The sequence below is a fragment of the Anser brachyrhynchus genome (assembly GCF_964034855.1).
Source record: "Anser brachyrhynchus genome assembly, chromosome: 12".
Classification (NCBI taxonomy): Eukaryota; Metazoa; Chordata; class Aves; order Anseriformes; family Anatidae; genus Anser; species Anser brachyrhynchus.
The window spans coordinates 6,749,622-6,774,699 of record NC_137707.1 but is presented as its reverse complement, the minus strand read 5'-3'; the positions used below and the strand labels follow the sequence as shown (position 1 = coordinate 6,774,699).

At 35.0% G+C, this 25,078-nt stretch overlaps 1 protein-coding gene and 1 long non-coding RNA gene across 14 annotated transcripts in view; one reads left to right on the top strand and one right to left on the bottom strand.

Moving 5' to 3' along the window:
• The window catches only part of WWOX (WW domain containing oxidoreductase), a 510,587-nt gene that overhangs the window by 35,253 nt on the left and 450,256 nt on the right, over positions 1 to 25,078 (top strand). The window lies entirely within an intron of this gene.
• LOC308176592 lies at positions 1,080 to 24,098 on the bottom strand. The gene is made up of 2 exons (XR_013938432.1): positions 19,251 to 24,098; positions 1,080 to 5,183 (listed from the first exon to the last, which is right to left on the bottom strand). It is a non-coding gene; the product is annotated as an uncharacterized lncRNA (long non-coding RNA).

The following is a 25,078-nucleotide window of genomic DNA, read 5'->3' as shown; positions in this document are numbered from 1 at the left end:
AAACAGTTTAACCAACATTTACATGGATGAATTGTTAAGATCTATTTTTTGTACACTATAAACATATGGCATGAATTTGCTCTCATTACAGATGCTGAGAAAACGGAAAGACAAATATTTATATTACATTCATGTTTTACAGTAAAAACACTGTTCAGTTTGTTTATACAGTTCCACTGTTACCATTTTTATGGTTAGTAATGAAACCACTGTAAAACAGTGTCTGAATTATATAGCAGATGTGTTAAGCCCCTAACTTTCAGGGTTGGGCATCCCTCTGAATACTGATGCCATTTCCACAAGAGCTGATGTACCGACTACAGCTGAACTGTTTCATACCTCCGTCCTCAGCTGTAGTTAGCCCCTCACCATTACTGTACTCCAGAAAGGGTTTTATTGTCCAGATATATACACTGATATTTTAAAGTAATTACATTTATGAAATATAAAGCAGACTGCTGGTCAGTGTGAGCGAATGCAGGAGGCTTTAAAGGATTTGGTAGGCATTTTCCAAGCATTTAGGACCTCATATGGCTTATATTTCCAGTAAACATGGATAAATTCAAAATGTTTAATTAATGTGATGTATGTTTAATTTCTCAACATGGTTGTAAGATCTTGGAAGTATTTTGATTCTGGTATAGTTGATATCTGTATTTCAAAATAATGTCTGTAATACATATAAAAGTAGATTTTTTTTTTTGAAAAAGGAAAATAGTTTACAAAAGTGTGATTTTATCTACTTGAAAATGTCTACAGAAAATTAAATGTTTTGATCTTTATTAAACTGTGGTCAGTGAAATACAGAGATTTTTGATTCTTTAATATTATTTGCATGTATATGACAATTTACAGGAAAAATGCATGGTATCCACCCAAGGTTTTTCAGTTCTGGACTATGCAGAGATTTGCTTTTTCTGTTACTTTGTACTCGCTTCCCTGCGTAGTCACATAGATTTCCATTGTGCTCGTAGCAAGCAAAGAATTTTGTACTATGCATTCTCAGATCCCCACTCTAATTTAAGAAATCAGAATTTAGGATATAAACATAAAAATTGTTGTACATTCAGTTTTTATTGTGTGTTTTTTTAGCATTGGTTAGTTTTTAAGTTTCTGATTTATATTGTTGGTATATCTTTAAGTGGAGAATACTTCTTATATGGTGATAATATAATAATATGTATGGTGATAATATAATAAATGCAGGAGAGGGTTTAGTGATGTCCAGCAAGGTGGAAGGGAATTTGAAGTGGTTTATCACAGTAGAATTTTCACATGTGTAAGAAATAACGTTTAAAAACAAACAAACAAAAAAAGGAAAGAAAAGAAAAAGCTGGATATTATGAATGAAGGAACAAGTACTCTGTAAAAGGCACAAATCCTTGTATTCCTTCATCTTTTTTCTAGCATGTAAGGAAAACATCTGTAATGAGGCACGTTGAAATAAACTGGGTTTTCTTTACAAAGGGAGAAGGTGAGCAGAAAGATTTCTACTCATGATGAGAAATTGGATGCTGGTGGAAAAAACCTGAGCAACAGATCGTGTTTTTAGTAAGGAGAGTTGAAGATACTTAGATGAATGGATAAGCAAAGATTGCTTTTATATCAATGCTGGATATAAGGCTGTGATAACCTTTGAGTGGAGCGTCCTCTGTAAGCTATTCTAATCTTGCAGTTCACAGTTCCCTCATCAAATCGTGGAAGGTTTCTGGGATTGTTACTGCCTATTCTATACATCCCTAGGACAAGCCAAGATGCTGGAGAAAGGGTTTCTTTCCCTCAAGAAGTGCATGAATGCTAATTACAAAGAAAAATGAAAGAAAAAATCCTGTAGAGCTACAGATTACAGAATGTCACACAGATTTGAATTCCAGAACATCCTGCTCAGGCTTTTTCTCTTGATGGTGACTGTTTTTTAGTCTGCAGATGTTCTTTCCTTCAGAATATCCAGAGTTTATTAATTGTGGAGGAAAAGAATAAGAGTCTTTTTCATATTTGGAAAAAAAAAAAAAACAAAAAGTTTTGCAATGGTCTGGTCAATTTTTTCTTTCCTTTTTATGCTTTATGTGAAGAGATGCATTGTTACTGAAAATATGATCAAGTTTGAACCGCTTGTTAAATGCAGTCCAGGTAGATGCATTCTTACCTAGACTGAGTCCTACTGGCACTAGATCTCTAAATGCAAGTTCTGGGAGCAGAGAGGGGGAATTAAAGTGTTTGGTTATATTTTTTTAACCTTCTTCACAATTAATCTGATTGTAACGTAAGCTTGTAATATATTCCATTAATGAAGAAGACAAGCTTAGCTTATGGTAAATACAGTACTAAGTGTTTATAGTGCATTTCATATTTTACATGATTCCCTTTATAATTCTGCTTATCTTTTCATTCTAATTCCCTAAAGGATGTATAAAAGAACCCCTAAAGAGAGTAATTACTGCTCTATTCCTTAACCAAGGCTCCTTTTGCAAAAAGAAATCTGAGCTGCTTTTTAAAGAAGGCAGTTTTAAATAAAAATGCAAATAAGCTGCTTTGTAACCACATTAATTACCCACCTAGTCTCTTATTACCATGTTTGTATTGTTTGCAAACACTATTTACAGTCGTGTGGAAATTACCATTCCTGGTCCTGAGGAAGGCTGTTGTTGGTAGGTTGTGCTTTGGAACCAATTAGAGTGAACCTTGTCTCCATTGAGGCTCATGGGAGAAAGCATAGCCTTGCAATGTCAAATAACAGCATTAACTCAGGCTGCACAGGCATAGTGTTGTAATTATATTATTGGCCCTCTTTTGCTTCTGCAATGAGTTTCATTCTCTGCATTTTAAAACTAACAGGCAGCTTTGTGTCTCGCTAATGATTTAATATGTACTGTGATAATTTTTATGAAAGTCGTGGTGATATCCGGTGGGTCATTTGTCCCCAAATTGGTTCTTTGCTTTAATTTTATAAAAAAGTAAACAAAAAAAACCTAACACTTATGTTCAAGATCTCATAGATTTCCATGTAATTGATTTTTACAGTGAAAAAACAGCTTCATTAGTTTATTTCATTATTACAAACAAACAGGATGGGATATCTGACTGCATTAGTTGTAAGCAGAATATCTAGCTGGCAATAACTGAGCAGTCATCAGACTTTCAGCACTTTGCTGAAGAAATTGAATGCTCCATAGTAGGTAGTCTTGTTTGTCAAGTGAAACGCAAACCTGTTGCTAACCTAGTATGTGTTGTGTCCTTTTCTTGGGTTTCTTTGTTACTTACAAATGTATAAAGGTTCTTTGATTCTGGTATATTTATTGAGATATTATCTCTGAAATCAAGACCAAAACAAAGAGATGTGTCATGTCTCAGCAGTTATGTTTTTGGAGTCCTAATCCTTTTCAGATCCCAAAGAGCTTAGTTCGATTCAGACTTCATGCAGTCTGAAATGTGAAGGAATTGTTCCTTTAAGATTTGTTTTCTTAGTCTTATTACTAGAATCATAGAATATCCTGAGTTGGAAGGGACCCATAAGGATCATCGAGTCCAACTCCTGGCACCACACAGGTCTACCCAAAATTTTAGACCATGTGACTAAGTGCACAGTCCAAACGCTTCTTAAACTCCAACAGGCTTGGTGCAGTGACTACTTCTCTGGGGAGCCTGTTCCAGTGTGCGACAACCCTCTCAGTGAAGACTAGCCTTGTTGAGTCTTCTGGATGGGGAAGAAAATGTACGTAATTACAGAATTTGGTGTTCTGTAATTCTTACAAGGGACAAATTGTGACCTGACTGTTTGGTTTTAACTGAAACACCTTCAGGTCTCTTAGGCCTTGAATGTTGTTGGTTGTGATAACAAAGAGCTATTTGTCCTAAAGGTCCTAATATGTTAGGCAACTTCAAAGGTCTTACATGAATTTTACACTACAGGTTGTTTACTACGTGGCAAACTGGTGAGGCGTAACCAATCCAGCTTGGTAGCTGACTTGGTAGACACTCTCTATGAATGCAAATAAATCGCTCAAAACAAACTTATGGTCAGTATCTCTTGTTCTGCAAAGGTGGAAAAGATCCTTAATTTTATTAAGTTCATGTAAGCATTGATCTTGAGGAAAGGGTAAATATCCAGTCGTGGGCGGAACTGAATGGACTTCAGGCTGGGCTAGACATCCCAGAACCCTTGTGAATAGGTGGGAAAAAAAGTACAGGACCCAACTGAAGGAAAAATTCAGTCAGGACTTGTATTCAGACATGGGATGTTAACTGGGTGTTAAGAGTTTATCTCAGAAATGCTAATCTGCTGCGTTGAAGGAAAACCTGCACACTACCTGCAACCTCAGATAGGACGTCAGGGGAATTCACGTGGCAGTGAACCCTCTCTGTGCTAGGGTGACACTATGCCTTGTGAGGTCAGGGACGTTTAAAATTTTACTTGGTCATATTATTTTATCATTTTTAGGAACTGCTCATTAATGAAGTCATGTTTAATATGTTATGGTTACAAACAAAGACATGAATGTATGTACTCATTTCTAATTAATTTGTGTAATTATGTTTTATAATCTAGGTGTTTGCAAAGCAGAACGTGGTACACCCCATTTACTGTCTGCTGTAGCTAATAAAAAATAATAGAATGAAATAAATCTTGAAACTAACTTTAATTGTAAGTATAGATTAGTTGTAAATTGTATCTTTGTTATGTTTATTTTTTAATTCTGCAGTGTTGCAGGTTTATAGAGCATACCAATTAGTGTAGTTATTCGAAGTAATGATGAGTTAATTACCGTAAATGCAGAATGTTATTTCTGTGACAATTTAAAATACAGTACTGAGTTACATTTTATAAATGTACAATGAGAATTAAAGGAAAAAAGTAAATGGTGATGATAAGGAGACCAGTTAATGTTATAGAAGTCTATCAAAGTGATAATATAGATAAGATAATTAAAAGTACAAAGTATAACAATTAATAAAACCTCATAATCTCAACTCATACCATTATAAACAAGGACACAAACGAAATAAACCTATGTATTTCACTATGCATTAACGTATCACTTGGGAAAAGGCAATTTAACTGAATTCATCTGAAACTGATTACTGTACTTCTAATGCTGCTCGTGTTCACTGAGTGAAGCCTCTCTTTCTTGAACTCATCTCCCGCTGATGGGTAGGCAGCCACGTCAGTAGTGCTTCTTTGGTACCTAAGGCAGAAAGTGTTGTCAAGTTGGTTTTTGTGAATATGTTTAAAGAGTAGAAAATGCCTCTAGCTTAGAGGGTTTTCCTTGCTGATGAACAGTAGTAAATCCTACCATTTTGAAAGCAGTGTAGTATACCTATGAGAAATGAGCTGATTCACAATGTTTCCTTGAGCATGCACACTGTAAGAGATATTAATAGCTTCCTTCAGCAGTGTCCCACTTAGAGTAACTTTGAAATGCAATATTTCATTCTGTCCTGATTAAATTAACCTTAAATTTTCTTGTGAAATGGCATGAATGCCTAGAGATAGTTTGAAGTGTTCTGTGTATGTTCATACTGGAGCAGGAAAAAATGTGTCCAGGGTAGTACTTAGGTATTAAATGTTTATTTTTTCAGTCCAGAATTGGTTGCCTCCCAGTTGTGTGCAGATTCTGTAACCCGAACTGGGGCTTCTGGTTGCCCAGTGTTACAAGTTCTGGTGAAATTATTGATGCTGGAATTTATACATTAAAGGTTTTGTTTTATAAAGCTCAGCCAGACAGTGTTCCTCTACTTCCTAAGAAAGGTGAAGCAAAGGAAAAGCTCTGTTTCTAGAGGAGTTTTTGATGCCCTCCCTGGCACCGCAATTTACAGCCCTGCTAAGGTTGTGAAAAAACAATGCACAAACATGAAAATCCAAGACATTCAGTTTCATCTATTTGGTAGTGTTATGACAGAAATCATTACAGGTTTGATAGATTTATTTATAAAGACTTGCTTCAATATTTAAAGTACATCTATTCCAGCATTCCTCATTTCAAGCTCGGCTGTGGATCAAGATGAAAGAAAAATTAAATTGTATATTGAAGAGCTGTTAATTGAACTGCACTGCATTTAGCAAGGGAGCATCAGCTTCAGGCAGTCAATACTACAGAGAATTTTTAATGTACTGTATCACTAGATTGTCAGTTTGTATTGGAGAATGCAAACAGACTGCTTCGACTGGTGATAAAGCCCTGGAAACTTTTAAGTTGTTGAGGGGAGAAAATGTTGTTATAGTTTGATGTGTTGTGACAAAGTGGTTGAGAGAACCAGGAGCAACATTTTTTTGTTTTAGGTGAATATTTTTTGTCTATCTTAGTATTGATAAATTCAGATTCCTAGGTATTTAGTCTTTAAATGGATAAAGATTGTGTATGGATGCTTTATTAATGTAGTCAAAACAAGTTCCACAGAATTCTTGAACTTGCACAAATGTTACTTTGAAATTTGAGCAGCTGTGAAAGTCTCATTTAAAAATATTAGTTCTCTCTCGATATAATTCTAAAAAATAGCATATCAAAAACCTTTAGAAATGCTTTAGAAAAATGTTATCTCTCTTTCCTAAGGCAGTGTTAATTTCTTTTGTAGTTAATCTTTTGTGCTGGAATTTAGTACATTTATAGTTAAAGATTCTTTTAACAGCTAAATTATTTAAACACGTCTTCTGGGATAACATGGTCTGTTTGGTGTTAAGTATGAAATAGTTTTTATTTCATTTTCTTCACTGATAAAAATGAAATAACTAGAGGCATTTGTAGAACCAGAACAGATTTAGGGCTATGGTGTTAGATTAAAGATGAACTATTTTAAGACATAGCTTGTTCAAGCTGTCATGCTTTGGGATAAGATTCTTCTTACTTTTGGTGGTCCATACAAGGCTAAAGTCCACCTTCAGAATAACCATTGTGAGAATAACCTGATTATTAACTGTTTTAAGACGTCTGTTTCTGAACTTCTTTTCCATATGCGTGGTAGGTCTTAAGTAAGTGGTAAAGTTAAAAATGTCATATTATGCTGGTGCATTGTCTTCTCTTGAAGTGGAAAGATCTTTTGTAGAGGTTGGATGTAATGTGGCCCATCTTGGCACCTCTGTAGCAACTGGGAGGACTGGGAGTGGCTTTTTTTACGCCAATACCCAAGTACTACATACCAGGAAAGAGTTTCAGTCCAATTGTTTGCAGGCTATGGCTGTCACAGTAACAGTAGTTCTGATTAAAGCAGCTACTTGATGAAAATGTTAGGTAATGGGAAGACAGTATTTACTAGTAGAAAAACGTGAATGATTTCAAATGACTTATTTTCTCCATGGCACTGAAGTCTCACTAGGGTGGTAAATGTCTTGTGACTCCAAAAACAAAGTAGAAAAGCAAAAAATACTCTAAGTACATACCTGAGTTTGCTTTGTTAATCTGGGGCACTGCGACCACACTTCCTGTAGACTTGGGAGCTGTTTAGGAAGGTGAAAGGTATTTAAAGAAATTTCATCCCTTGGCTGTTCACCCTGGTCAGCTGTTGCTGAAGCCAATATGGATGTTGTTTATATGCTGTCAACTTATTAATCAAGTTATTTATTTGTTTCCCATTACTAAAGCATTTGAATGTTTCCTACCATGTGGAAAACTGCAAGAAGGAAGGAGATATTTTGAACTCTCTGATAATATATTTTGTCTTCCAGATTTTGGAAAGGTTGGGGTTGAAGTCAAAGGTGTTTCATTTAAAGAGCATCCTGTAAATATTTGAAAGTAGACTTGAGTGCTACTGACTATTTTTCAGGAAGATTACTATTACTGTAATACTAGCCTTAAAGGCAGTATAAGAAAAAACACACTTCATATTAGAAGCTATAATTTTAATACCTAAAATGTTTTTATGCACTTCAAGTCAAATCATTGTGCTCTATGAATTAATTTGAATATTACTTTGATATAGTAATGTCTAGCAACATATTTAGTGATTTTGCTACATTTGTCTGTGAGAAAGTGTTTGGCAATGTGACTACGTACAGTAACATTCAAGAATCCTTTATGTGACAGCTTGATTATCAGAGCAAATGTAATAAATCAGAGATTGGCTTGAAAACATACAGAAATGAACTAAAATTTTTCAGTTTTATTTTTATGTAGGTAAATCTTGCATCTTCCACATAGCGTTTAGTTGTCTGATATGAAAGCCCAATTCTGAGAACCATTGTAACAATATAGTATCAGTTACACAAGTAAATCATTAAAGTAGATCAAAATTTACTTATTCACCAAAAAGTGCAATTCATTTGGCTGTCAACATCAGATCTTGATAGAATGTTCAGTTTTATTATTGGAAGAACTAAAGATTTCTGTTAAGATTTCTGTTGACTTTCTTGTGGATGTGAAAGTCAGGACTTTACTTAGAAGCTGGACTTACTTCATTGAATCTTAAAAAAAATAATTAAAAAGAAAAAAAGGTTAGTCTGGTTTTCCTCCCTGTAACTCTGAGGTTGCTAAAGTTCAAATGTTAATAGGCTTCAAGAAGGTGTGTATACTTTTTTTTTTTTTAAGGCTAACAGTTTGTGCAGATTCCTAATCTCTAGGCAATTAAAAAAAAAAAGTTGTTAAAAAGTTGTTAAAAAGTTGTATTTTACATGTTTCTTTATGCACGGTGTGGCTGCATGAGGCAATAGCTTTAAATTTTTTTTTTTAAAAAGAGCCTACAGAATGCACAGTCTGATAACAACAACAAATCTAATCTAAAGTGACAACTGGGAGACTTTCCCAGACGTTATTCTCTTTAATGTAACATGACTTTAAATTGATGCAGCCCCACAGTGATTGAAAAACTCTCAGAGCTTGTCTCCCGTGATTACATTTCTGATCTGTACAACTTAATGTTTTAACTTGGTGAATCTCACTTTTGCAAATGAGCAGTTTGTTTATGTTTTAAGAGGGTGAGTGTCAGTGATGCAAAAGCAATGGAACTATAACACCGCAAAAAGCAATATATCTGATAGTGATTCTGGTCAGCAACATGGACTCATTCTTTTTCTCAGTGATACAAGAGTCATCTGGTACATATAAGGCACTTTTGTGTGCGCTGCCTTATACTGATCTAGAGCATTTAGTGTTAAATTAACATGGAATTGAAATTAAGAGAAGACAAACCTTAAGTAACCTTAACTCCCTGCTCCCACATTCAAAATACTTTCGTGAAAGCATTTTAAATCTGCTTAAGGTTCTTTATATCTCGAAAATTGGTTCAATTTTCTTGAATTTTACATTTTTATTTAAAGGACGTGTTATACATTACCTTAAACAAAAACTGGTATTAGAGTTCCTGAGAAATGGGTCACTTAAAATTTAATAATGAACTGAAGCAGGATGTATCCATGACATCCATGATATAACATTTTAGAGAGAAGACAGGAAGGATAAAATTACATTTTTTTTAATTGTTATTCCTTGATTATATCTGGAACTGTAGCTGTAGACTGATGGTTGGATTTCTACTTACAATTTATGTAACTGACAGTAAATTTTGAGTTAACAGAATCACTCATCAAGTGAGGAAGCAGCACAGCTCCTTTACTCAAGGTTACGGTCTTACATCCTCCTACTCGCACTCCCAGCTACTGTGACCATACCACAGCAAATGGGAGGAAAATGAGTCTTTCCAGTTAGAAATGCAGGCAAGTTAAACATCTGAAGCTGAAAGGAAGAAGACAGAGGAGGAGGCAGATGTCCCGAGTAAAGTGGAAAGGACAGAGGAGAAGGTCAAAACACTTGCATTTGATACTGGCCACTGTCTTTGTTTAGAATACAGTAGGAAAACCACAGATTGGTTTGTAACCTTTGTAATCAAGTAAATTGTTGAAATTTGTATTTATTTTTGATGAGCCTTATTTTACTCTATCTTTCTCTTGGTATTTTTCTAGTATACAAGTACATAAATTTTCATTTTCCTCTTCATTTACCTTTTAGAATGTATACAGTCTGAGGAATGATGTATTTAGAGCAATACTTTATAATACATATAAGCTGCTTCTGGGGCTGCCGTTTAGAAATATGTGCAGAAAAATGGTCATGTGTAAGAAGAAACGGCCTGTGGTCAGTTTTGTAATACAAATTCTAAAAATCTGTTATTTATTTCTGTATTGCTACTCTCAGAAGCAGAAAATGATACCCACGGGTAGGTACAGTGATTGGTCGATATCAACTGGAAATAAAAAGAAATAAAAGCCTTTGAAATGGAGTAGCTGAGTTTTATGTCAGTGATGCATCAAGGTGTGTTGTAGTTATGTAATAGTACCTGATTTATGCCATGTTAGAAAAATCAGGGATTCAGAAGTTGGGGATTTAATCCACAAAATGGCGGACAATATGCAAGACAGGTAATAGGCACCACAGATAATTTTTCATGAAGGAGAAAGGTGAATGTTGTGGTCTTTAGGAACATTTCAGCAGCCTTGGTTAAAGGCAGTAAAGCTCTGGAGGTGCTGGAGGGAAAAATGAGGAAAAGCAATAGAATAACAATTGTATTAAAATGTCAATTTTTTGAACCATACAAGAGAAAGTAAACCAGATGAAAATGGTCTAGCAATTTAAGATATCTAATATTAATCCTTTTAATAAGCTGTTGTAACCAAGCATTTATTTGATGCCTTCGTTGCTTAAACACAAAATTCATTTTGTGATCTACATGTCCAAGAGAGTATGGTGCTGATTTCAGTCCTGGAGCTGTTTTCGGATCCTTCCTACTGTGTAGTTTGCATAACCTGCTTGAACGAGTATTATTTCATGATACATCTAAACTTAATTAACAGCTCAGAGCCACCAGCAAAGTTGCTGTCTTGCCAACATGGTCAGGTCATTGGCCAATATAAACATGGATCTAGAGACTTCCTGACAGGCACCCCAAAAAACCCTGGAAATTATATGCATGCAAACATGTCAGAATGCACATTTGGATTTTAAACTAGTTGAGCTACTTCAGCTGCTTCGTTGAATAAAGCTAATATCCATGTGTCTTAAGATATGTGTTACCAAAAAGATGAGTTTTGTTTGTAAGAATGTAGTTTGGAAAAGAAAAAAGTAGTTTCTGTAGAAAGAAGAATTTTGCCATCTGGAGAATCATTTTCAGGATCACTTTTTTGAGAGAGAAAATAAATATTTTGTTTCACTGTGTATAATCTGTTTGAGAAATTAACTTGGTACGTAACTGCATTTTCTTTTCTCTGCAACTCCTGCTGTATTTCAGCATAACCTGTCCCTTACACATTGGTAATTTGTTAAAGGGCCATTCTGTTATAAAAAGCTGGAGAATCAACGCTGCATTTCAAGTAGTTCAGCCATGTCTCTGAGTCTGATTCAAATCATGCCCAGTTCAATCTTTCAGTCACTGGATTGGGCACATGAAGCCTTACTTGGAGTTGGAAGGGATTTCTTTTTCTTCCAGAGATGAGCAGTGCTAGAATTACTTTGCATTTCTTTATTTCATTCCCTTTCCATGTCAACTTTTGGAGAGGAGAAATGGTCAGGGAATTTGAATAATCACAATTTCCACTAATTGCCAAGTCCCACACGTTTGCAAGGAACACGTCCTGGCGGAGCTGTTCTGTGTGGCAAGTTGGTGCAGATTCTTTTGCAGACTTTCAGCATCCTGTCTCTCATCCTATATTCAGAAGCCTGTGGAGTTTGCATTTTGAGACCTAACCTATCTTCGCCAAGGTGACTGTGGGTTTTTCTGGATTTGCCCTCCAGGATATTTTTAATTAGATATAAAGGAATGAATACATTACTTTAAATTATTTTGATGAAAGAATTCTTGCACTGTCATTAACAATGAGTTAAATGAGCTAAAACTTCCCTCTAGTTCCCTATCTTTTGATGAGGAAACAAAGCAGTTCTTTGCATGATTAAGATTTGTGGTATCACGCCTGAAATGAGAAGCCGTAATATATGCTCTATAATTTATGAAGGGTTTTTTAACTCCTGTGTGACCACTCTTCTTTTTTCTGACTATTTTTACAGCTGGCTTTGTCATGTTTTGCTTTGGTTTCAGACTCTGACATCAAAAATTTATGTGTATGTTTGTTTTCTTTATTGCTAAAGAAGCTGATTGATTCCCCAAGCACCTTAAAGAGATTTGGCCTTGAAAATTTCTGATGCTCTTTAAAAATTCCAGATCTGGTTGTTTTTAGACTCCTTAGGCTGAATATGAGTTTTTGATAGGGATGATTTAAACCATGGCAAGGTGTGTGAAAACATGTGGAAAACTGTAAAGCAACAAGCTAATCCCTTTAGTCATTTGAAGTGTGCCAGGAGTTCAGAAAGCTTATTACTGGTAGCAGTTTGTGTTTTACTAGCATTACAGTCTAACAACAGTTTCAAGAATATATACAGAGAGCAGTTAAAGAAACAATAAAAGTCATTTATTCTTGGACAGAAATGACTATCCCAGTGAAAAAGAAGGGAATTAAGCTTTGTTGTTGATAGAGCTCTTGGCCAAAATTCAGAATACTTTATTCAGCAGTAACCGAGTATTTCGGTTGTCGACATCTTCAGTATTGTGATCGTGCCTGTTACATAGCTTCTTACAGTGTTTACTTGAAAGAGCCGTCCATGCCAAGCACGAGTCAGACGCCAAAAAAGATCAGATCTTGAGGCTTTTTGAAAGAAAGGGGTGATTGTTTGCTGTATGGGTTTTGATTCATTTCAGTTTTAAGCTGTGCCTTGCAACCATGAAGAATTGTTGTATTGCAAGAGTCAGGATTTTCCCAGTCAAGTTGTAGATGTGTTATTACATCCCGCATTTTGTGAATGGAAATTGATTTCTGTATCTTAGAGCGTTGGACCCCTTGTGCATCATGTTGAGCAGCTATTCTGGAACACGTAGAGCAGAACAACTGAGGCATTATATCTAGGATCAGTGGCTTGTTGACATGGGCTATTTTCCTGTTGGCTTTAACTTCAGTCTCAAGCACAATAGAAACTAGTGTAATTGGCTTAACGGCGAGGTTGAAGATGGCAGGTTATTTGAAATATTGGGCAACGCAAACTGTAACACTAATACCTTAAGCATAGCAAAGGTGCATATTCTGCTAAATAAACTTCAGTAATTACTTTAGGGGTTTTTCCTTTGCAACATTGTAATTTTTCTAGTTTATATTCTTCACAGACTGCTGACCACAGTGACAGTTTTGCTGTTCTTGTATAAAATAACTCACACATGTGTGCACCTGGTCTTCATTATTGTTACATTGCATATATGGTAATGGCAGAATGGGAAATTTTCTTTTCTGATTTCTGCTGATGACGCCTTGTTTTAGGTACAGCACTTTACAAATACATTGTTCATTAAGTGTCACTATCCATTAAGCAGCACTAACAGGCGAAAGGACTGTACAAAACATTCACATCATTTTTATAACAGAAAATATTTGCTATAAAATGCTAAAAACAAACAAACACAAAAAACTACTTCATTTTTTTAATCTGCCAACAATATGAACATCCTTGTTTTTACCTTACTGAAGCAAATATATTTGCAAAAAAAAAAGCATATAAAAAAATCCAAGCAAAACTTTGAAAAAAAAATTATTCTTCTGCATTATGTACTAAGTAAACTGAATTGAAACACTGAAAAATCCACTTTTTAAAATGTTAGCATTGAAAGTATAATTAGATATATGTTGACTCAAATCTTCTTTTGGCTGAGTTCAATTGCACTGCTTAGTATGCCAAGGCTAAATTTTGCATCTGTATTTTAAAAAAATATATTTTTTCTCGTTGATTTAGTTTTTCTTGCTATTTTTTTTTCTAGAAATGTGTGATTCTGAGAAGTTACTTCCCAACTTAAAACTCTAGTTATGCATTTGCCAAGCAATAGCAGTGGAAAGGGCAACTGGTTTGCTAAAGGCAGGGAAACGTGGAGTTCTCTCGTCTTTACAGGGATGACTGTAACAGCTGAATCAATGTGGGATCTCTGTTAGATTCCATTTCGCACAGAGATAATACTTGACTAGAGCATCAGTTGTTGATAGGGTTTGGATTGTAACTTTTTAAGAGTGGTAGATTTATCTGTTTCACAAAAAAGAAATCTGATGTGCTCAAGCTAGGATTTCTGAGTGTCACCACGAGATGTCACTATGTTGTTAGAAAGAAATCTGCCGAATGGCATGAATATCTGGAAAATAAATTACATAGCCCTAAAGGGTGAAAATGTAAGAAGTTAAAGAAGAGGATTCTTTAGTGCCTTTAGATGAAGCATGTGCTCCTTTGAATAGGCACAATGTGCTGGCATCAACATCACTATTTCCAGGTTTGTCAGTGTTCTTGTTTTCCAAGCAAAAAGGACTGTAACAGATTTTAACTCTTTTAGGTCAGCAAATATTTGAGCTTGTAACAGGGCAGCTGAGAGGGATAAGTCATTATTGCAGTCTTATTTACAAAAATGGGAGATACCTATATATGACTGCATCACGTTGCCTTCTAGAGAGTAGGGTACTGAAGTAGCCAATGTTCACTGGGCACGCGCCCCACTGACATGGAGCAATAGTGACATCCTGTGGGAATGGTGTAAAAAGGAGTCAAATAAAAGCTTCTATTCATCATCTATTCTACTCATCCTGAATTTATCCACGATTGGGTTTATTCCATGTCATTGTTTTTATTTTTAAAGGCAGTGTCTCAAAAGTAAGTTAATATCCATTCTGAACTATGATTAGATCATTGTAGCTTTCTCTGCTTAAATTTACATTATTTGGGGGCAATAAATTGTCGATTTCTGTTACACGAATGCTCATGTTTTACTTTGATCAGAACTGGAAGCTTAGGAATATTAACACAACTTTGAAATTACTTATCTTTCTAGTATGCTAGGATATTTTACCTGTGTTTTCCCCTAAAATTAAAGATAATTAACTTAGATTTTATAATGTGTTTAAATGAGATCCAGGTAATCTGTTTAAATTATTTTGAAATTGTTTAAAAGACAAAAGAAAAATCCCTCCTTTTTTTTTTTTGAAATCAAACCAAACCAAACCCAAAAAAACCCTCTACCTTTAATAAAAAAGTAAGATATAAAATACCTTAAAATTTGATTCTGATGAGATAAAATAATTCCTGAAATTCCTGTATTCCAGGTCACATGCTGAACTAATCATTTGTAATATTAGATTGAAACAGAAATTAAAGGAACTTTTTTTAACCAAAGACTTTGGTTGCTGAGTGATCTAAGTGCTTCTCATTTTTACCCTTAATATTTTTTTTAACCTTTTTCCTTCCCTTTTTTTTTTTTTTCCCTGAACATGGAAGGAAAGACTATCTGGTAATTTTAAAAAGAGAAGTATTTAAACCTTGTATTGAAATTCATGAAAAGTCTTCCAAATAAGAAATTTTAAACTGTTTCTGGGATTTTTCTTTTTCCTGGTTTAAAAATGTACATGGATAAAATCACAGCAGTAACCCCCTGTGATAGGATTATTTGCACCTCTGTATAAGGTTAGTATCTCTGCTGTGGCTATCGTCATCTTTCACTGTGCTTAAACAGTGTGCATTTTTACTAATTGGCTCTTTGGGAAACTGAAAGGGGGAAAAAAAGACAAGGAATATCGTAAAGGTTGGCTGTACATACAGCATCCAGAATAGACTTATGCTACTGACAACAACTGTGATGGAACAGTTAGTGAACAGAAATATACTAAATATTTGGAGGTAAATTGACACCTCTGACATTGTCCAAAATTGTATTCATCCAGCATTAATAAATCAGATAGCACAGAGGTATTACTGTATTTTAAATCAAGTTAAATTATGGCTAAAATGATTACTGAAGGAAAATACCCTTTTTTATATTTTGGGTAAGAACATGTAAAGATCACTTACTGTGTCCTTCCAAACACTTTGTGGTGACGTTGACAAAGCTAGTTTAAAATTAATCTGCTAAATGTGGTTATAGCCATTTTTCTAGTGGGTTTTAAACATGTCAGTAACTTCAGAGGGGTGGGTGGAGGATTCTTTCCACCTGTGTGTGAAAGACAGGAAGTGACTGACAGACTTAAATTAAATTTTAAGTATTTTTGTGTAGTCTTTGCTAATATGGTTTTGCAACCCATTCCTGGCAGGTATCTGTGAGAAGCAGCTGACTAAGTTGTGTTGGCTGGAAAGAGATTTTTCAGATGCTTTTTACTGAAGCCTCTCTATAATTGATATGTTAGTAGATTAAGAGTTACACATGACATTTTATTTTTCTCTTCTGTTAAATATATATATATATAGCGAGAGACTTGTGCAAATTTTTGTATCTGCAAATAACATGAATTGTGGTAAGGATCTCTTCCTTGGTATATGAATACTTGAGAAAAATGTGAAAATTAATGAATGATTAGCAGTAATGAGTCAAATCCTAGAGTTTTTTTCTCAGATTAGCAAAACATTTTTATTTACAGTTTCATTGAAGTTGATAGTACTTCATTCTCTGTGAAGATTTAGGTTTCTGCATTTTAACTGAATAAATGTCATCATTTTTATGGTGTAACTCTGATCGTTTTCTTTTTCTGGATTATTTTATCAAAACACCTTTTCTTTCTCATATAAGAGCAGTTCAAATTAAGCTTGTGCTTCAAAGCTGGATTTGAACACTTCTGCAGAAGGCAATAGCAAAGCTGTGACTTTCTGGACCTTGTGGCTGCTGAAGTTTGCATGGATCTCAAAGCAATTACTTAAGTTAATAAAAGTTAATAAAAAAGAGGCATTAAACACCAAGGTACCATCTCTGATTCTGGATGTCCCATGCCTAAAATTTGTTAGAGAGTAGGAAAGTCTCCAAAGGCAGTATCATATTTTTGTATTTTTCCTTAGGCATTACAGAGTGAGAACTCTGCTTCTGTGGTTATATGGGTATAGTCTTTAATTATATATGATATATTTATTTTTGCTCGGGATCTCTGTCATAACTTGTGCAGGCAGGATTTGAAAATTCGAGGGACATCATGGCAGCCTGTGTCATGGTGGACAACACACGTTAGTCCAGGAGTTAGGCAGGATGAGTGACCATGTGAGAGCCAGCTAGTGCACAACTATGACTCTCACTTTACTTCCTTTCCTTGCCATTTAGCTTGTTCTTCATTGCAACCTAATTCTGTTTTCCTCTAAGAATTTAACCTGCAAAGGAGATATTAAAAGAACTGTTATTCTGGGGGAGAATCACAGAATGTTTTGATTTGTTTCAGATTCAAAGCTTTAATACTAATATAAGATAGTGGTACAAGAAATCTAATGTTATGCTTATTTTAATATGATATGGGTAAAATCCAAAGTTTAGATGTCTCACTATCTATGAAGGCTATGTTATCTCTATCCAGTTTGCTTGCATTCTGTCATGGCTGAAAACTGTTTTTTTCTTGATCGTACTAGTTCACAGACTTTCCCAGTAACCCTCATATTTGTGGGCCACTAATTTCTTTTCCCATACCCAGAAAGAAAAAAACAACAACAAAAAACATTGTTTAGAACAAATATCATTATCTTTTTCTCTAGTGGTTCTTTCCTTCTAAGACAGTCATGAGATTGTGTGGGCCAAGAAATATTCCTTGTCTTGTCAAGAACCTCTCAAACACTCATAAAAGTATACTGAGCAATTTGGTGTTTTTGTAAAACACAGCAGAAAATGTGAACGTTTATCTGCATTGTGTAGTAATAGATGTGTATAGTGATAACAAGCATGGGGGCTGCGGAGAAGAAAGTATTAAAAAAAAAAATCAGCAACAACAGAAAAAACACCAACCTTCTCATCCTGACAGTAGTAATCTGAGTTGGCTGCTTTTTGTGATGAAAGACATAAAGAACTAAGTGTGCAAAACACAGCAACTCTTCTGTGGTTCAAATGGGGCCCATTGATTGCTCCGAGTTTACTGTTGAAAATCTGATAACTTTTTGTGGATGTTTAGATGGTAGATGGATGAGGCCCAGTTCTTCTGTAAATCTGCTGGTTAAGTTTCAAAGGTATTCAGAGTTTCAGTATATTTAGCTTGTGTCCATAACCTAATTTTTGTTTTATTGTAGTTGAAATTAATCACTGATGTTAACTTCAGTTTTATTGGATTATTTGTTATGAAAGATGACCCTAGATTTCAAAACTTCATAAAGTATGATTTTGTATACTGTTCCCAGCAGCCATTTAAATTAAAAGCTGATGAGGTCTTGGATATATAACTTAAACATTTTTGCATTATTTTTAATTTATTTGAAAGTTGATATACTGTCTTTTTGACCTGGTTGCTGTAAAAAGCTACATTCTTTGGCAAATATTAACCACTGTGTGTGGTCTCAGCTAACACGGACCAAGCCTTGCTTTAGATAAAGACATCTCTTTCCACACATTTCCTAAGCTATAATGAACATTTTTATTAGTGGTTTCATAAAACACTACAAAGTTCCAGTAAAAATAGAGCACAAATCCATTTGTATGTAAAGCATTTAGCATGAAATGTTCCTTTGAGTTCTGTTCTTTATTGTTGGGAGCATTATATTGCTTATTTTCAAACCAAAAGAATCTAAACTTTTAAAGTAATCTAGTTCATCATGTTTTGAGGTATTATGGAAAAACTTATTTTTTTTACAGTATCAGTTAAATTCTTCATACATATATTACCTTTATAATATAAACTTTCTCTGTAGAATATGCTTTTTTGTTTTTTATTTCAGAAATCACATTCTAATCTCAAGTTATTGACTAGATCAGGAATTAGAACTGAGCATTGAGGTTTATTGTTCTAATGTACATAATTCTTTAAGTGAATACTTTTGGAAAGGCTTGACTCAATGGAGAACATTTTATTGATACTACCCGTATGAACTAGGGCAATATGGTAGTTGTAATATTAGTAGGAATTCTACGTGGGACTATTTATGACTTTTAAGAGATAATGGGTTTTGTTTTAAAATGTATAAAGACTCTTGATGTTGCTCATATTTTCCATAGGAATGTAGACAAATTGTTTTTTAGTGTCTTGCATGTCATCTCCTAGCAAATGGGTTTTAGAAGCCTTAATTTCATAATTTGTTTCAAATATGTAACTGTAGATCAGGATTAAAAAACATAATGCTCGTAGGCAATGTGCTCTGATTTTTTTCTATTTACCTTCCTAGCACCTTAGATTTTGTTAGCATACGTATCTCCTCCCTGTATTCACCCGAGTCATAAAAATCACACTATAGATAACATCAGAGCTTAACATGCCTGATAATATATGTTGCATTGCAGATTCAAATCTGGTTTTCAAGGTGAAATATTCTTACCCTTGCATTGCACCAGTTGGCTCCACTCCTTGGAGACAGTGCAAAAGCACTCCGTTGATTGCTGTCTGGTTTGACTCTTATCTCCAGCTGATCCATCTTTCCATGCCGTTTCTTCCGTCTGGATAGTTTTTCCTGATGCAACTCATCTTTACCTCCTGTATTTTTTGTCTGTGCATCTGACAGGTATTTCTTGTTTGTTTTCTCCCTTGTCCTCCCGATCCAACACTCTTAACTACTGCCAGAGTGTGAAACTACAGATGTTTTTGAAGTAGACATTGATAAATGAGAATAGGAACGAACACTTCTTCATGTTAAGATACCTTAAGTCTCTGCCAACACCATACATAGTAGAATCAGAGCACTTTGATAATCACTGGAAGGGTAGATTACTCGGTAACTCTCAAAATCAGCAACTTTATATAGAGACAGAGCTGCTGAGCCCAAAGTGCGCACACTTCAGAACTTTTGGCCAAGTTGTTTTGCAAGTTTTTTTCAAAGACAGGGCCCTTGTCTGAACTCGCAGGAAGCTGTTCCAAGAGTAGTGGTTGACATGAAAGACTACGGTGTATCACGAATGGGGAAGCGTAAAAAAAAAAAAAAAAATCATATAATAGGAAAAACACATAGAAAAATGAAAACAGCAGTTGTGTATGCAGTATTAGAGCATAAAAGGCAGGAATGGGAAGACTGCCCATTAGTCCATGTGTAAAGAAAACCTGGACATGATCTATGAAAATGTAGTTTTCTTTCTGTTGATTCTCTCTCTTTACCTTGCCTTTAGGGGTAGAGGGGAGAAGAGTTTGACACCTGCTGATTCCTTTCCCTCGCAGTCACATTGGTTTTGGTTTATGTTGTTTACCCTATTTCCAGAATTGAAAACAGTATTTAAAGAGTTTTTTCACGTAAGAATTAGACCTCAAATCTATAGAGGGAGCGTTGTCTTTCTCTAGTGAATGCTGTCAGTGAGATAACGCATTGCAAGGTTTCCTGGTTGAAATAACACCTGACAATGTAAGCACTTGTTTGTTTTCATCCTTTTTTGTTTAGGTTAGCAAGATAATTGTGGCAATTCAATTTTATCTTCTTATCAGGTAATTCCTTCAACTGCTTGCAAACTTTTTTTCCAACTAATCTATCGACTACATCAAATATTCTTATTAATCTTCCATTACTGAAGTTTAAAGTTGTAGTGCATGGTAGTGATTATTTTAGGAGACTGCTTTATTTGTTCAGTCTGAATGTGAATGTGCAGGATTTGAGAAACTTTTTTTCTGATAATATTAAATGTGTCACATTTAAAGTGGTTGGTTGCATTTTCTTAAAATAGGAATATTTCTAGTAGCAGGATCAGAGAAGAAAGCCAAACGGATAAAGTATGAGATATTAGTTTATGAAATAGCTCTTTTGTGATTGCTGAAATTGATGGGAGTTTGGCAGTGAGTTCAGCAGAAACAGAACGGGGATCTCTAAGGCTGGTGCTTATGCACTGATGTTTTAAATGTCGTTTTCTGTTTGTAAGATTAAATAAAAGAGAAAAGTGAAGACTTCCCTTGCATCTGTACAAATAATTTGACAGTTCATGGTGGAATGCTCTGTCTGTGTTGTTTCATTCAAAAATCATGGTAAAACAAAAATCCCTTGAAGGTGGCAGCCTGAAGGTGTGACTATCTTGTTTGATCTATGATATTTACAGAAAGTTTAGAAAGAAGAGCACATCTCTTAACTTTGCCAAATTTCAGATGATGAAGGGTTAGGGAGAGTACTGAGGTACATGAAGGTGTAAGCTGTATTTGTCCGCTTTCCATTCTTAAAGCATGTACAGGGTTACATCCTACATATGTTTGTCAGAGTGATTAATGGCTTGTATCCATAAATTAGAACTGAGGGTATTAATATCTATATGTTTTTGTTTTGAAAAGCAACTGCAAGCCCATAAATACATACTAGATATACTCCATCTGATGAGCATGAGACCTATAGTGGACATTTACAGTAAATGACTAAAGCCATTTGGAGTTTTTTTTTTTAAGATATTAAATACACTTTAAAATGTCATAAGATGTCTTGAGCCCTGTATGTAAAGCTGATATTTGTATTTATCAGATAATTTCAGAACAGAAAACGTGTTTTTCCAAAAGTACCTGTTTATTCTTTGCTTTCTAAACTGATAAATATATTACCAATGATAGTGGATGTCAGGATAGAAAGATAAAGGCAGTGAAGGTCCAAAACTTTTCATAGAGTTTATTCATAGAGTTAATGCACATTGTTTTTTCAAGTGCCATAGATGATATAACTTGGTAATGGAAGAATGCCCTTTTGCCTATTGATAGTTTTGTAGTGAGATACTCTAGGATTTTTTTCCTAATCAGTTATATAAGAGTGATGAGAAAACTATTCTGTCTTTTAGAAGCAACGGAGGGTCCAGCACTGGCTTTGAATTACATCTAAGTATCTTTGTGTGCATCAGCATTACGAAGTGGATGTATTCATGGATTAAATTTGCACTTTGTGTAAACATTAGTAAGTTCAATCCACCTGTGTATGGATTTTATGTTTTGAATAGGAAATTGGTCAAACACATGTCCATAACTAGCGTAGAATACTGATTTTTTTGAACATCTAGGTTTTTATTTCTGGGATAAATACCAAAATGCTCATAAAATATATTATTTGAAGAAGACATGAAATGTACTAGCTGTCCTGCTTAGCCAGCCAAGTAACTATTTGTTTCTACAGAAAATTCTAGACTAATTCAGCAAACTTAAGCAATGTGGTTTTGTATGCGTTTTTTTTTTTGTCTTGTACAGGTTTGTGAAATACCTTTAGAGAAAATATTTTTCTCAGAGGTTAAAGTTTTGTTTAAATGTTGTTTTGATAATCTAGCTGGTTTTTTCCAATATTATTGATGGATTTAAGGTATCCGAACTGACAGTGAATGAGCTGCATAAGAATCTTTTAATGATACAAGGGGGTATTGAATGACGGCAGACTTTTTTAGCATCTCTGAACAGTACAAATTGCTAGCATCTTCGCATTTCTATATGAAGTACCTGCTTAAGGCCCTGTGGGGTTAAGAACATTGTTTACTCTACTCTTGACTCCTGCAATATAACAATAAAAAAGTGATTAAAATTTAAGTACTCTTGAGAGATTTTCTTTATATCTAATTTCTTGAATGCTGGTATGCATTAAAACTGGATCATTGCATAATACTGTTGTGGTACGTATTACTGTATTACCTTGTTTAGCAACCAACAGAAATAAGAACAGTAATTTTTTGATAAGTAGTCTTGTCCAAATGTGCTGAGTTTAAAGATTGTTTAGCATTAAGGTTGTGTTAATTGTTTGCTATGTAGGTTATATTAATTCTTTCCTCCATAGACCTCTATTTTCAGGTAGTTAACATACCACAAAACTCTCTTGCAAGACAAAATTTGATACCAGGGTTCTCACATTAGAGGGTATTTTCAAATTATCCTTTAAGTAGGTGATGATATAAGTAAATTTCACAAGAAAGGCAAAAGAGAAGTAACCTCTTTTCAGTGTCTTTGCTTTCATAATGGAAGGAAAGAGATATATATTTTAAATTTGGCATCTGCTGATATGATCTAGATGTTCTTGGTATTAATTATTTCACTTGCAACTACTATTGTCTCATGTATTCACACCATGCTAACTAAGCAACTGTCATCTTAATTTACAATACAGTATCATCCTTGCTGTCAGATAAAAAGACTTTTGAGAGTACATGATAGCTGTGGATACAAATAACTGATACAATTAGTACGTGACTAAAAGAACTGAAGTTTAAATCATGGAAAAAAATGAGAGAAGTATTTCAGAGCATATTTTAGAAGGTGGAACAAACCCACACCTGGATCCAAGTCAGCAGATGATGTGGCTCTGTCGATTTCATCACTAAACTTCTCTTCAGCTGTCTGCACAGCACAGTGTGATTGCATGCAATGGAGATACACTTCGACTAGCTGTAAAATCAGTTCAAGAGGGCTAATGACACATACCCACAGCATTGTGGGGTCCAGTGGAAACACTGTTGAACAGTTTAGCCATTGATTCTCCATCTCCATTCACTGGGCATCAGAAATGGCATAGCTGGTATCACTGTTCTTAGCAGCATCCGCTACCAAGCACTGAATGAACATTGCCAACAGAGGCAAATGCTGTGCCCTGTATATCTCAAGCCCTAAAACAAAGCTGAGAACTTTCGTTGCCACTCATTGCAGGGTCAGGGCAAGGTAGATCTGGAAATAAGGTGCCTTGTATATGCTGCCTTTTAGTTCTTTGTATTTATTTATACTCTTCATGACTGCTCCTTCCATTAGCCAGCCTTCGTCAAGAGACCTGAGGTATTGGAGAGAACTGAGCACAGAACTCTTATTTCTTGAGTATAATTTAGCATGATTTAGGGATGAGATAATCTCATGAAAATATTGGGGTACAGTATTCTGGTTTTAAATCAGGATTAGCTGTAAATTAGGGTGTGGCATTATTTAATCCTCAGAGGAAATATCTGCCCACTGCCCCTTTCATCTCCAGGCTTCTCTCTTCAGCCTCAGACTTGGAAGGGTGCCATTTTCATTCAAGGGCACGCACGGTTGCAATTATCTGGGAGGCCATCAAATTGTTGTATCTGTATGGGCACTGTGGAATTTGAGCATTATAGGCATACAATAAACATTCCTAAACCTCCATACACAATACTATCTCTTCAGTGATCACATTGTATAGTCAGTTAAAAATGGAATGTAGTAGAATTAGGAATTACTTAATATTAGCTGTTTGCCTGCCTCCACAACTCCATTTACATGTTCATCCTTAATCTTTCCACATTTTATTTTGGAAAAGACAGGGTGGTAGGGGGGTATAAGTAAGCAAAGGTGTTCTGTGCAGTGACTTGTGTTTCTTGAAAGTCGTGCTTCTAAAGTTCGGAGCTGAACTGTGGAAGTGTGTGGTAAGGCTTTATTTACTACAGCACTTTGCTTTACAGTCTTTTGGAAGCAGTTCCTCATCACTGCATTTACTGCTTTGGTAAAGTAAATCCTTGATTTACTTTAGCTGTCACAGTCTGTTAAAGAATTGTTTTCTTCATGTGCAAAAAGCACGCTTCGTGCTCTCCCTCTCCAGATCCCCGCAGCCCACAAAAAATGGATTCCTTGTATGTTTTTGAATCTGCTTTTTCACCTTTTAAGCTAGTTTATTAGGTAATTTTCTGTTCTGAGGAAGGTGATTTAAGATGCAAAATACATTGCAATGCTTTTTCAGCTGATTCCATTTTATTCACTTGGCATTAATAACGTCCTTGTGACCATTATCTTAATAGTTTCTTGTATTCAAAAAGTTTCCTGAACCAAGGCTCCACCCTCTGTTGGACTTTTTTTTTTTTAATTTTATTTTTTTTAATTTAAGACTGTCAAGTATGGTCAGTTAAGAGTTGGACATTCCAAGGACATCAGACTAATGAAAGACTTTCTGAATATCAGAAGCATCAATACTGCTGGGACAAACTTTCTTGAGAGTCCATACCAAGACAGACAGATACGCTCACTTGCATATTACCTACCTACTTTGGCAAGCATATGAAACCAATGAAGGTTATGACCTTCTAAAGCTATGTTGCTGAGTTAATATCCCATCATTTTGCAACATCTAAACCAACAAAGTTTCTTGTCAGGCAGTTGAAGTCAAACTGAAAAATACAAATTGTATTGATAGGTTAGAGAGAGATGACAAACAAAACTCCCAATGTCAGCTGACACCTTGGCAGGCTGTATTATACGAACTTTTAAAAATAATGAAAGCACACC